The sequence below is a fragment of the Delphinapterus leucas genome, chromosome 1 (assembly GCF_059928025.1).
Source record: "Delphinapterus leucas isolate spDelLeu-1000000601 "Yukka" chromosome 1, BTC_Dleu_Yukka2, whole genome shotgun sequence".
Taxonomy (NCBI): Eukaryota; Metazoa; Chordata; class Mammalia; order Artiodactyla; family Monodontidae; genus Delphinapterus; species Delphinapterus leucas.
In genome coordinates, this window is record NC_143129.1 from 154,363,255 (window position 1) to 154,374,704 (window position 11,450).

The following is an 11,450-nucleotide window of genomic DNA, read 5'->3' on the forward strand; positions in this document are numbered from 1 at the left end:
TCGCTCACATGTATTTTCATGGAGTTTACCTTATCTACCTTGATTTACCAGAAGGGATCAACAGAAGGCTGTCACAGAACTATGTCACTATTTCCTCCTGCTGACGAGGGTTGTCAGAAGTCACCCATTAGCCTTGAGGATCCACTTCTGCTGGCCAGGGAGGCTCAAGGGGGTAGGATTTTGGATGCTCTGGGTCATCTGACTGCTTTCTTTTCTGGTCAACGCTCTGACTTTCAAATATGAGACCTGGCAAGGCTATGAGCTTTTTGTTTTGTTTTAATATTTATTTATTTATTTGGCTGCCGGGTCTCAGCTGTGGCACGCTGGATCTTCATTCCCGCGTGCGGGATCTTCATTGCAGCATTCAGGATCTTTAGTTGCGGCATGCAGGATCTACTTCCCTGACCAGGGATCGAACCCAGGCCCCCTGCATTGGGAGCACTGAGTCTTAACCACTGGACCACCAGGGAAGTCCCAAGGCTGTGAATTTTATTGATATGGCACTACAGTAATTCTCAATATAACACTTTGGATTTGATTTTCAGTTACTATCAGCCCCGCGACTGCAAAAGATAAATTATTTTTATCATAGACACAGAAAGCCAATGGTTTTGGGACTTGTCTTGAGCCAAACTTTCAGAGTATTAAGCTTCACCTTCTTTTTCGTCATGCTGTCCAGAGAGAAGCCCCTCTTTACAGCAGTTCACAGATCCCATCTGCCCTCCATACTGTTCTGTGGCAGAGGCCACTTGGCTCCCCAACACTTTGCCTTCAACGCATCTTTCATTCAGGTGACACTTGACTCAGATGATAATCTACTGGCAGCAGGCCAAAGGCTACCTTCGCTATTAGCTGGATTTTCACTGCCCCAAAATAAATACCAAATTCATGCCTGTTCTGATACCAATTTCTTTATCAGTTAAAGCTCATAGTTCTGAGTTATGTTTTCCAGTTAAAAAAAAAAAGTAGCCAAAATTGTTCCAGAAAGAATTAGAAAACCAAATGGAGCAATAACCATAGAAAAAGTAAAAATATCGTCATTGAGCTACAATGTTAAAAAGTAACAGGCTGAGAGTTATAAATAGGTGGTTCTAGTCAAACTTCAAGGGACAGATTATTCCTCATTTAAATTAGTTGACTTCAGAGCATATAAGAAGTTGAAATTTTTCTCAGCTCATGAAAGTAGCACAATATCAGAGCCTAATAAAGAGAGAAACACATTTGAAGGATACGTAATTTTCACCTTATATAATCTATTTAAGAAAATAAGGAAAGGCCCATCATGCTGTTCACCAGTCAGGGTGTACGGCAGGGTGGAGCTGGAGGGCGGAGCAGGCAAGGTAAACCAGGATTGGAAAAACCACACTAGGCAAAGGACTGGCATCAAAACCAGGACTGAACTACGTTCATGTGGGTGATTTAGCTCAAGGAGTCTGATCACTAGATATCACGGATTCTGGCAAGATGCCTTCCCCCAAGAGCATGCCGAAAGATGCACAGATGATGGCACAAATCCTGAAGGACATGGAGATTACAGACTCTGAGGCAAGAGTTATAAATCGGATGTTGGAGTTCGCCTTTCAATCTGTGACCACAATTTTAGACGATGTGAAAATTTATTCAAGCCACGCTAAGAAAGCTACTGTTGATGCAGACGATGTGTGATTGGCAATGCAGTGTTGCACTAACCAATCTTTAACCTCTCCTCCCCAAGAGAGTTTTTATTAGACGTTGAAGGCAAAGAAATCAAACTCTTTTGCCATTGGTCAAGCCATAGTCAGCCCCTAAAGTGCCACTTGATAGATATTGCTTGACAGTCCAAACTATAAACTTAAATCTTTACCAAAAAAAAGGCATCTGCTCTGCAGGAAGAGTAAAGGTTCCACAGTTAAGTGTTGGTTCAGTTAGTAGCAGACCAAGAACGCCCACTCCAGACACACCAACCCCCAAAATCATGTCCATTTCAACTAAGGAAGGGACTCCAATGTCCCTCACAGAGCAAAGGTTTATGGTACAGTTACTCACTTCATAGTCCTAGCTGTAAAACCATCAGTTCCTGCAACAGCAGCAGTTCAGAATGTCGGATTAATCCATCATTAATAGGGTCCCAAAACATTCTTATTAACACTAACACGGTGCCATCACAAAATACTGCCCATGAATCATCAAACACATTAAAAGAAAACTTGAAGGTGATGACGATGATGATGGTGATGACGATGAACATTTGTAATCCAGCCGTAATACATGTAACAGGTATACTTGATCTTGAATCCTTTGTACTGAAATTAAACACACACATGATGTTTTCAAGTTGTTTTAGAAAACTTCAGTAGTAGTTAATGAGTAAATACAGTCACGATACTTTTCAATTAAGATGTTGGATTTTTTTAAATAGGACTAGTAATTGTTTTTCAGCAGCCTTTCAGTGTAAAAAGTTGTCATTCATGAAAGAAAGAAAGAATGGTTCAGCATTAGATTATATATCAATTTAACCTATTATATTAATAAATAAAAACATTTTAAATGAATGTCTTGATAAATTCAACGCCCATTAATGATATAAAAGAAAAAATGTTCTAGCATCTAGGAAAAGAACAGCCTTAATCTGATACACTGTTTGGTTTTTTGGGGTTTTTTTAAAATTTATTTATTGATTTATTTATTTATGGCTGCATTGGGTCTTCATTGTTGCGCGGGCTTTCTCTAGTTGTGGCGAGCGAGGGCTACTCTTCGTTGTGGTGCACGGGCTTCTCATCGCGGTGGCTTCTCTTGTGGAACACTAGGCGTGCTGGCTCAGTAGTTGTGGCTCACGGGCTCTAGAGCACTGGCTCAGTAGTTGTGGTGCACGGGCTTAATTGCTCCGCGGCATGTGGGCTCTTCCCAGACCAGGGCTCAAACCCGCATCCCCTGCATTGGCAGGCGGATTCTTAACCACTGCGCCACCAGGGAAGTCCCACATTGTTTGTTTTTAATAAAACAATGATAAAAACCTACAGCAAATGCCATACTTAATGGTGAAGCAATAGACACATTCCAATTGAAGTCAGAAACAAGACAAGAATGACCTTTATCACCACTACTATTAAAATGGTATCACTTATTTTCTCTAATTCAAGATGAGAAGAAAAACACTAAGAGGTATAAACATTAGAAAAGGAGAGGCAAATTGTGATTATTTGCAAATGACACTATTGCTTACATATAAAAACCTAAGAAAATCAATTGATAAACTATTAGAATTAATAAGAGAATTCAGCAAGGTGACCACATACAAGAGCAACCTAAAAAAAGTCAATAGCTTTCCTTTATACCAGCAATAACCAATTAGAAAATGTAATAGAAAATAAGATTCCATTCACAATAGCAAGAAAAACTATTAACCACCTAAGAGTAAACCTTAAAATAGAATTTATCTCATGCCCTTACAGATAGTTCAAAATTAGGAAATCCATCAACCTAATTAATCACATTGATAAAATCAAGTTGAAAACTGTACAATTATACAGCAGCTAAGAATATTCAAGAACAGTTTCTGGTAAAAAACACTAAGTAAAACAAGAGACAAAAGATATTTCCTAACTATGATAAAGAGTTGTTTATTTTCTTTTTCCGAGAAACAAAGAGGAAACATCATATTAAATGGCTAAACATTAAATGCACTGCCATTAAAGTCAGGAACAAGGCAGGGACCGTTGCTATCACTCAAAATTGTTTTGTGTAAAAATGAAAGAGAGGATTAGAAAAAGGGAGTAATGACTTCATACAGCAGACCCCATTCCAGAGTCTGAGAATGCCCCCTGCCATAAACAAGAGGACATGCTTTGATTTTATATTACACAATAGAATGGAAATTGAAATCTTACACAAAAACAGAAACTGATCAAAAGAGGTTACTTTCTTCTTTCCCTATCAAAGCCATTGCCAAGTACTATCCAGATATTACTCATACTGTTCCTGTCCTCTGCTTGAAGGAAAGATTTTTAAATTGTCCGAACAGTTCTGAGACCTGTCAAAATTTGAATGAGGGACTTCCCTGGTGGCACAGTGGTTAAGACTCTGTTCTCCCAATGCAGGGGGCCCGGGTTTGATCCCTGGTCAGGGAACTAGATCTCACATGCCACAACTAAGAGTTCACATGTCACAACTAAGGAGCCCACGTGCCACAACTAAGAAGCCTGTGAGCCGCAACTAAGACCTGGCACAACCAAATTAATTAATTAATTAATTTAAAAACTGAAAGCTTTGATGGGTAGAGTATTCTTGGTTGTAAGTTTTTGCCTTTTGTCACTTTAAACATATCATGCCACTCCCTTCTGGCCTGCAGAGTTTCTGCTGAAAAATCAGCTGATAACCTTATGGGGAGTCCCTTATATGTTACTTGTTGCTTTTAGTATTTTCTCTTTATCTTTAATTTTGGTCAGTTTGATTACTACGGGTCTCAGTGTGTTCCTCCTTGGATTAATCCTGTATGGCACTCTCTGCACTTCCTGGACTTGAGTGACTGTTTCCTTTCCCATGTTAAGGAAGTTTTCAGCTATCATCTCTTCAAATATTTTCTCAGGCACTTTCTCTCTCTCTTCTCCTTCTGGGACTGATATAATGCGAATGTTGGTGCGTTTGACATTGTCCCAGAAGTCTTAAACTGTCCTCATTTCTTTTTTTTTTTTTCCTTTTTAAATTTTTGGCCATAGTACATGGCATGTGGGATCTTAGTAGTTCCCTGACCAGGGATCGAACCCTCACCCCCTGCATTGGAAGGAGGAGTCTTCACAACTGGACTGCTGGGGAAGTCCCTGTCCTCACTTCTTTTCTTTTCTTTTCTTTTTTTTTTTATAAATTTACTTATTTTATTTATTTTATTTTTGGCTGTGTTGGGCCTTCGTTGCTGCATGTGGGTTTTCTCTAGTTGCGGCAAGTGGGGGCTATTCTTCATTGCGGTGCACGGGCTTCTCATTGCGGTCGCTTCTCTTGTTGAAGATCATGGGCTTTAGGTGCGTGGGCTTCAGTAGTTGTGGTGTGTGGGCTTCAGTAGTTGTGGCTCATGGGCTCTAGAGCACAGGCTCAGTAGTTGTGGCACATGGACTTATTTGCTCTGTGGCATGTGGGATCTTCCCGAACTAGGGCTCGAACCCGTGTCCCCTGCATTGGCAGGCGGATTCTTAACCACTGCACCACCAGGGAAGCCCTGTTCTCATTTTTTTTTTTTTTTTTTTTTTTTTGCGGTACACGGGCCTCCCACTGTTGCAGAGCACAGGCTCCGGACGCGCAGGCCCAGCCGCTCCGCGGCATGTGGGATCCTCCCAGACCGGGGCACGAACCCATGTCCCCTGCATCGGCAGGCAGATTCTCAACCACTGCACCACCAGGGAAGCCCCTCATTTCTTTTCATTCTTTTTGTTTGGTTGGTTTTTGTTCTGTTCCATGGCAGTGATTTCCACCACTCTGTCTTCCAGCTCACTTATCTGTTCTTCTGCTTCATTTATTCTGTATTGATTCCTTCTAGTGTATTTTTCATTTCAGTTATTGTATTCTTCAACTCTGTTTGGTTGTTCTTTACATTTTCTAACTCTTTGTTAAAAACTTCTTGTAACTTCTCACTCTGTGCCTCTATTCTTTTCCCAAGTCCTTTGATTATTTTTACAGTCGCTACCCCTGAACTCTTTCTCGGGTAGATTTTCTATCTCCATGTCACTTAGCTGTTCTGGGGTTTTATCTTGTTCCTTTGTCTGGAACATATTTCTCTGCCATCTCATTTCATCTAAATTTCTATTTGTATTTTTATGTATGTGGAAGGTTAGTTATGTTTCTCAACCTTGGAGAAGTGGCCCTCTGTAGGGGATGTCCTATGTGTCTCTGCTTGTCACACAAGGGCCAGGGACCAGCTGGCCCCAGGGTAGGTTCTGACCTGCATTTGCAGACTGAGTTGCACAGGCTGCAGGATCATAGTTTTCTTGCTTCTGGTGTCTGCCCTCTGGTGGGTGAGGTGGTCTAGAGACTTGTGCGGACTCCCTTGTGGGAGGGGCCAGTGTCTGCCCACTGGTGGGTGGAGCTGGGTCTTGGCCCTCTGGTTGGCAGGGCCATGCCAAGGGATGTGTCTAGAGGTGGCTGTGGGCTCAGGAAGTCTTTAGGCAGCCTGTCTGCTGATGGGTGGGGTTGTGTTCCCACCCTGTTGGTTGCTTGGTCTGAGGCACTGGAGCCTACAGGCTGTTGGGTGGGGCCAGGTCTTGGTGCTACTGACCCAAGCAAGATGTCTGCCTCCAACAAGAGTTCAAGTAGATGAACACTCCCTGATATTTCTGCCACCAGCTTTTATGACCCCAGAGAGAGCAATAGCCATCCTCTGCCTCCCCAGGACACACCCCCCAAGACCAGCAGATAGGTCTGGCCCAGGTCAGAAGTCACTGCTTTTGCCCTGGGTCTCGGTGTGTGCGACATCTTGTGTGCACCTCCAAAAGCGGAGTCTCTGTTTCCCCCAGTCCTGTGGAGCTCCTGTACTCAAGCCCCTCTGACCTTCAAAGACAAATGCTCTGGGGGGTCCTCCTCCCAATGCCAGACCCCCAGGCTGGGGAGCCTAAGGGCTCAGAACTGTCACTCCTGTGGGAGAACTTCTGCAATATAATTATTCTCCAGTTTGTGGGCTGCCCACCCAGGAAGTATGGGATTTGAGTATATGGTGAGTGCATACCTCCTACCATCTTGTTGGGCGTCTTCTTTATGTCTTTGGATGTATAATGGCTTTTTTTGGGGGGTAGGTTTCAGTCTTTTTTATCAATGGTTGTTCTGCAGTTAGTTGTGATTTTGGTGTGCTTGTGAGAGAAGGTGAGCTCAGGGTCCTTCTACTCTGCCATCTTGTCTCCTCTCCAAACCAAGAGAAATATTTTTTAAAAGAGGAGAGATAGAGAGACAGAGAAAGAGAGACAAAGAGACAGAGAAAGAGAGAGAGATGACGATATGGTGAAATATTTTATAATTGAAAAAAATGGTTTTTATCAACAATAAAAATGAGGCTTACTCACATATTAAATGAAAAGATTTTCAAATTGTCAGACAAAGCAAAGTCTAACCCTGTGTTACCTATAAACACACCTAAAAGAAAGAGATTAGAAAGCGTAAAAATAAAAGAATGGGGGTTTCCCTGGTGGCGCAGTGGTTAAGAATCCACCTGCCTATGCAGGGGACATGGTTTCCAGCCCTAGTCTGGGAGGATCTCACATGCTGCGGAGCAATTAAGCCCGTGCGCCCCAGCCACTGAGCCTGCACTCTAGAGCCCACGAGCCACAACTACTGAAGCCTGCGTGCCACAACTACTGAGGCCCACGCGCCTAGAGCCTGTGCTCTCAACCAAGAGAAGCCACCGCAACGAGTAGCCCGTGCACAGCAACGAAGAGTAGCTCCCGCTCATCGCAACTAGAGAAAGCCCATGTGCGGTATCGAAGACCCAACGCAGCCAAAAATAAATAAATCAAATAAATAAATTTATTTTTTAAAAAGTCTTTAAAAAAATAAAAGAATGGATAAATATATACCAAGTAAGATGTAAAACACAAAAACAGCAAGGGTCATGATGTTGGTATCTGTCAAGGTAGAATTCTGACCAAAAAGCTTTACAAAGAAAAAGGAGGACTTTTTAAAATGTTAATGGTTTTAACAATGGAGATATATACTCAATAACACAGCAGTCAGCTTCCACAAAGTAAAAACTACAGCAGATGCAGACAAAATAGAAACACATTAACAAGAGAAAAGTTTGATACATTACTTTCATTCCAAGACAAAGCAAGTGGATGAAACATGAATAAGGATTTAGGAAACCTAATCCAGTGCTACTGAAAATGTGGTTATAGACTGGTGTAAGTTCATGAACTATGGTTACCAGATGCAGTGAGATAAGAAGCTTGCTCCAGAATATAAATCGATGAACTACTTCCTTCATCTGGAAAGTCTTGCTACCAAAAAAAAAAAAAAAAAAATCAACTGAAACTATTTTGTGCTTAGTGATATAGTAGACTGGCTACTTTGAGTAGCACTGACCTAAAGAACATAATCGGTATGGTAACTCTTACAAATATATGTCAAACTCTGAATATCAATATTAGAGAATACACTTCCTTTTGAAGTGCACATGGAATGTTCCTAAAAATGGATATCTTAGGACACAAAGAAAACTGGCAATAAACATCAGTCATTATTAGAGAAATGAAAATCAAAACAACTGTGAGATATCACCTCATACCTGTCATCAAAAAGTCCACAAATAATAAATATCAGAGAGGATGTGGAGAGAAAAGAACACTTGTGTACTGTTAGTGGGAATGTGAATTGGTGCAGCCACTACGGAAAACAGTATGGAGGTTCCTCAAAAAATTAAAAATAGAGCTACTGTATGATACAGCAATTCCACTCTTGGGTATATATCTGGAAAAAACAAAAACACGAATTCGAAAATATACATGCACCCCAATGTTCACAGCAGCACTATTTACAATAGCCAAGATATGGAAGCAACCCAGTACCCATCAACAGACAAATGGATAAAGAAGATGTGGTATATATGTACAATGGACTATTACTCAGCCATAAAAAAGAATGAAATTCTGCCATTTGCAGCAACATGGATGGACCTAGAGATTATTATGTTTAATGGAATAAGACAGACAGAGAAAGATAAATACTGTATGATATGTGGAATCTAAAAAAAAATAAAACAAATGAATGTATATAGCAACAGAAACAGACTCATGGATATAGAAAACAAACTACCAGTGGCTACCACTGTGGGGAGGGGAAGGAGGAGGGGCAAGATAGGGGTATGGGATTAAGAGATACAAACTACTATGTATAAAATAGATAAGGGGCTTCCCTGGTGGCACAGTGGTTGACAGTCTGCCTGCCGATGCAGGGGACACGGGTTCATGCCCCGGTCCAGGAAGATCCCACATGCCGTGGAGTGGCTGGGCCCGTGAGCCATGGCCGCTGAGCCTGCGCGTCCGGAGCCTGTGCTCCGCAACGGGAGAGGCCACAACAGTGAGAGGCCCGCGTACCGCAAAAAAAAAAAAATATATATATATATAGATATATATAGATATATAGATAAGCAACAAGGATATATTATAGAGTACAGGAAATTATAGCCATTATCTCGTAATACCTTTTAATGGAGTATAATCTGTAAAAATACTGAATCACTATGCCATACACCTGAAACTAATATAATATTGTAAATCAACTGTACTTCAATTAAAAAATAATAAAATAAAATAATGTAAAAAAAATTTAAATGCAAATAATAGACAGCACTCCCTGATTACAATGCTAGAAATTAGTGATAATAATAAAGTTTCTGCCACTTGGAAAAAATTTTAATGTACATACTTTTAAATAATTCCTGCAATGAAGGAAAAATAAAAAATTCAGAACTCTTGCTAATAGTAAAAATATTACATCTGAATAAATGACCTACAGTAACAAAAGTTATCAGAGGAAAATTCATACACTAAATACTTATATCAATGAATATGAAAGTAAATAAATGAAACATTGATGTCACAAAGATAGAAAAAGATCAAAGAAAACCAAAGGAAAGCATAAGGAAGGAATTGATAAGAGTGAAAAATTAATGAATTAAAAAAATAGAAACAGAGTAAAAGTAATACAGAAATCAAAAGGCTTATTTGAAAACACTAACAATGTGCACAAACTATTAAATAACTTAATTTTTTAAATAAAGTATAAACATACAAACTAAATGACAAGCCAGACATGGCCATCGAAACAGAGCCTGTTAATTTGTACAATTTTATGCAAATAAATATGAAAACTTGATGAAATAGATAATTTTCTAGAAAATTATAATTTATCAAAATTGACCCTCATAGAGATATAAAATCTAAACAGACAGAATTCTGTAGAAATACAAATTTGTAAAACAGAAACCCAACAAAAAATGCATCAGGCCCAAATGGCTTCAAGGGTGATTTACACTAAATCTTTAAATAAAAAACCTGAATGTTACTTAATTCTAGAGCATAGAAGATGAAGAAACACTTCTAATTTCTTTTTGTGGAGCAAGTATAACAAGTAAATGAATAAAAAAGGTAAAATATTAGTAAACATACCTTAATAGCACATTAAATAAATATATATAACAAAGTGGGGTTTATTTCAGGAATATAAAGATCATTTAACACTAGGATATCTGTTCACATAATGTATCAAATTTATACACCTAGGGAGAAAATGATCTGATAATCTCCATAGATGCTGAAAAGGCATTTGACAAAATTCAAAGCCCATTCATATTAAAGACTCAATAAAAAGAAATTGAGGGATACTTCCCTTACATAGCTTGACCCCAAATTCAGCATCTTAATTAATTAGTGGGCAAACACTAGAGGCTTTCTTGCTGGTGATATAATTGTAAAAAAAAATTTTTTTTTTCTCCCAGATTCCTGGCACAGACCTTCAAAAACCCTTGGAATTTCCTGAGTGATAAAAGTGCCTTGTTAGTTATAACAAGCTCCTTGATACTTGAGTTTATAAAATCAACTCTTGAGTTGATATATTTAATACTTTATAAATTCAAGTTTATGCTAATAAGGAGTTTCATGGTGATGATTCATGGGGGGAGGGGTTTGGTAGCTTCAGGATGGGGTCTGGGGCCAGAGGAACCAAACCAGTGATTAGAGCATTGGGACTCAGCCCCACCCTCAACCTCGGGGAAGGGGATAGGGACTGGAGATTGAGTTCAGTCACCAACCAAGCCAATGGTTTAAAAAACCTCGGCCAGGAGGCTAAGGGAGCTTCCCCAGCTGGTGAACACCTTAATAGGCTTAGGGGATAGTATCTCTTCATCTGGCTGTTCATTAGTATCCTTTGTAATAAAATGGTAATTGTAAATATAGCACTTTCCTGAGTTCTGAGGGTGGTTCTAGTGAATTTCCCACCTGAGGATGTTGTGAGAAGCCCCAAATTTGTATCCAGCCAGGCAGAAGTGTGGGTGGCTTGGGGACACCCAGGACCTGATGTGGAGGCAGCCTTGTGGGACTGAAAACCTTAACCTGTGGGATCTTCACTAACTGCAGGTAGGTGGTGTCAGAATTGAATTGAATTGTAGGACACACAGCTGGTATCAGACAATTAGTGTTGGAACTCATTGCAAAAATCAGAAAGAAGACAAAGATGTCCACTTTTTTAAATACAAGAGAAAGCAATTAGAGTCATAAGAATTGAAAAAGAAGACATAAAGTTACATCCATGTGCAAATAATATAGTTCTAGGAAACTTATAATAAATGGAAAACCTCCTATGAAGAGTAAATATATTTTGTCAAGTAGCAGGATATAAAATTAACATACAGAAATAAAGAGCTTTGTAACTGAAACAGGAGGGAAGGGGGCAGGGCACAACCTTTGAAAGAATGACATAGCCCGAGGACATGACTGATTAGA

At 39.9% G+C, this 11,450-nt stretch overlaps 1 pseudogene; it reads left to right on the forward strand.

Moving 5' to 3' along the window:
* Nucleotides 1-1,455: 1,455 nt before the first annotated feature.
* On the forward strand, nucleotides 1,456-2,538 carry LOC111175468 (transcription initiation factor TFIID subunit 9-like; annotated as a pseudogene).
* The last annotated feature ends 8,912 nt before the right edge of the window (nucleotides 2,539-11,450 follow it).